Source organism: Myotis nattereri (assembly GCF_964212035.1).
Source record: "Myotis nattereri genome assembly, chromosome: 16".
NCBI lineage: Eukaryota > Metazoa > Chordata > Mammalia > Chiroptera > Vespertilionidae > Myotis > Myotis nattereri.
In genome coordinates this window covers 13260390-13263978 of record NC_138091.1, presented here as the reverse complement: position 1 = coordinate 13263978, position 3589 = coordinate 13260390, and positions in this window count along the sequence as shown.

Here is a 3589-nt window from a genome sequence, read left to right as displayed (position 1 = left end):
GCGCGCCTGCGGGGGCGGGGCGGGGCGAGCGAGGGGCGGAGCTAGGCGGCTGCGGGGCGGTGCCTGGTGAGGGGCGGGGCGAGCGAGGGGCGGAGCTAGGCGGCAGCGGGGCGGGGCGGGGCCGGGTGAGGGGTGGGGCGGTGTGAGGGGCGGGGCCGAAGCTGAGGGGCGGGTTCCGATTGGCCGCCCGCGCTGTCCAGCCTCGCCCGTGGCTCCGCGGCGCCCAGGCGGCCCTCGGTCCTGCGCTGTGGACAGTTCGGTTACCCTTTCCAGCTCCGTGCGTTCGATGCTTCTCAGCAAACACACCTGTTGCGGCTGCAGTGCGTTCCAGGCACTGGGCTGCACCGCGAGGGCGGCGAAGAGAATCCCTTTGTCGATCCCGGGCGTCTGCGCCAGCCCTACACCCAGAGCTGAAAGGCTCTGCCTTTATCCTCGGTTCCTTCCCCGGGTCGCGACTTGTTGCTATTCTTTCCTCACTGGGTCTTCCTGGGGCGTGGGATTTGCCCCTACCCGCTGTCCTCTCCAACTCTCACCAACTCTGCATTTCCACTTCTCCGCTTTCAGTATTGGAGTTCAGTGGGGAAAGATTTATAGTTTGCATTAAATTCACAAGGGGATCTGTGACCCTGGTAAAGCTTTCCAATTGCTGTTATCTTTCTTGCTAGGTGATCAGCTAAAAGCTAGCAGGCTGAAGAAATGTCGGACTCACAGGCAGGAGCAGTTTTCCTGGCTCACCACCGCAGGAAAACCAATCCTCCCACAACAGACACCCCAATCCCAACCCAAATTCACAATTCCCTCCACTAGATTATAGGCCCCTCCTTAAATTCCTTCAACCCCTAATCATTTGTCACCAGGTGGCCACACACCTCAAGAACATAACCCATGTTCTACTTGCTCTCAGGCCTCTCCCCAGGGGCCCCTCAGAACACCCCCATGGTTTCCCACTCACCAGGCCAGAGGACAGGCTCCCAGGCAAGACTGGCAGGTCAATGTCACACACACAGGCCCCTGGAAGGCATTTCAAATATCTACTAACCTTTGTAGACACTTTCTCTGGGTGGGAAGAGGCCTTTCTCGCCACCTCAGAAAAGGCTACGGAGGTAATTACGGGCCTGGCCGAACATCTCGTCCCCAGCTCTGGCCTTCCCACCTCCCTGCAGTTGGATATTGGTCCAGCCTTCATCTCTAAAGTCACCCAGGGGTTGCCATTGCCCTGCAGATCCGCTGGAGCCTGCCTATCCCTTGTCATCCTCAATCCTGAAACAACACCTCACTAGATAAGTCTGGAGTTCTGAGAAACGTGGATCACCCCACTTCCCTTAGCCCTCATTTGCATTCCATCAACCCCTCAGGCCCCCACATCCTCAGCCCCTTGGAGCTTATGTGGGGCAGACCCTTCCTACTCGGAAACATCCCAAATGCCTCTAGCCCTTTGGGAGATTATGTCCCCACCCTCAACCTCACTGGCCACCCCCTTTGGCTGCATGCCGACCAGTTCTCCCCAGGCCTACCGCTGAGTCTCCCCTTGATCCTCCACTAGACCCGGGAGACTGGGGATTCCTCCAGGCATCCTGCAGCACAGGAAATTTGAAGCCGAAGTGGACAGGCCCACACCAGGGACTCCTGACCACACTGACGGTGGCCAGGCTACGGGGATATCTATCCTGGGTCCACTCCTCCAAGTTGAAGCCAGCCCCTGCACCCCAGACTCCACCACCAATCGGCTTGTATCTGAGCATCGGCCTCAGACCAACTTGCCTCAAACTTACAAAAATCCCTAAGGAACTGTGATCCCCAGACCCTTACACTAATCCCCTATGACCCAGGCTTCCCCCATCACCCCTCACTGTCCTGTTTATGCTGGTCCCTGTCTCTTGGCCCCCACCCCAGCCAGCCCCCTCCCTACCTAACGACCTACAGCAGAACAATTCTATGATCTTATCCTACCCTTACTCAAAGAAGTCCCTTCTCTTCGTCCCAGTACTGAGACACTGACTGACTTTCTTGTGGATTGTTATCTTCAGGGAGATTTCATAGACTTTTCCTGGGATCAAATAACCTCCTGGCTAGAAGCCAACTCTGGGGATTAACTTAACAAGAATTTAGCCTGGGAGGCCCTTACTCACCCTTTATTCTGGCCAGTACTCCTCGGAATCTCCCTTGTCACTATGAATTTTTTAATATGCCATTGTCTTATACCATCTGGTTGGAATTACCAGATGTTAGAGTCTGTGGGGAAGCTCGGGACTGGGTTGGAAGGTCTGTGAGGAGGATTCTCCGAAAGGTCGGGGCCTCTGAGGGGACCTTGCCGAAGACGGAAGCCCCTACCTTGACTTTTCCAAACAAGTCCGACCCCCCGGATTCCCCTCCCCCGTGTTTTGCTAGAATCTCTATGTTTAGTCTTTAAAGACCTGACCTTGTAGAAGCATATACTTTCTCAAGGATACTTGCCCTGCTGATTGTATCTAGAGGTTAATTTGAGTTCAAGCTGTTGTTACAATAAAAAACCGACGAGGCAGGACAACAGGAGTGCTTTTACTTCTCAAGTAAAACAGTCCCTTAGCCTCTCTTTCACAGAAACCTGTGTCGGAGTAGTCTGTTCATCCGTCGCTCAGGGCCTGCTGGTCAGCCCCGGCAAGAGTCTACAGTGACCTCCCCACAAGCCTTCTCTCCCTCTTATTGTGTAGAAGGTCTACCCCATACCTTTTAAACATAGCCTGCCCTGGCCAGTTTGGCTCGGTGGATAGAGTGTTGGCCAGTGGACCAAAGGGTCCCGGGTTCAATTCTGGTCAAGGGCACATACCTCAGTTGCAGGCTCCTCCCCGGCCCAGGCCCTGGTCAGGGCTCGTGCAGGAGGCAACCAACCAATATGTTTCTCTCACATTAGTGTTTTTCTCTGCCTTTCCCTCTCTCTTCCACTTTCTCTAAAAGATGAATGGGAAAATATCCTCAGGTGAGGCTAAAAAAAACAAACCCCTAAGTCCTCACTATCTCTCTCAAACTCTCGACCTAACACATCACCTCCTCAACACCACCAACCCTACTCTCTCTCTCTCGCAGGACTGCTGGCTCTGTCTTCCCCTCTCATCAACTAGCTACACGGCAGCCCCAACCTCCTTACACCCATGGGCCAACTCCAGTCTGTCCTTCCACTGTAAGATACATGGAAGACCCCCGTTCCAACTCATGTGCGTGGATGAACTTTATGTTCTCCAGACCACAGAAAGGACAAGAGGAACTCCCACAGGCGGAGCTGTTCAATTACTCGTCACATTTAAACAACATAACTGAACACTTACCCAACAAAATCCCCATCTTAGGATCAGGAACAACCAACATTGTCCTAGCGCCGTGGTTGGCAAACCGTGGCTCGCGAGCCACATGAGGCTCTTTGGCCCCTTCAGTGTGGCTCTTCCACAAAATACCACGTGCGGGCGTGCACGTACAGTGCGATTGAAACTTCGTGGCCCATGCGCAGAAGTCGGTATTTTGTGGAAGAGCCAGTATTTTGTGGAAGAGCCACACTCAAGGGGCCAAAGAGCCGCATGTGGCTCGCGAGCTGCGGTTTGCCGACCACAGACCTAGC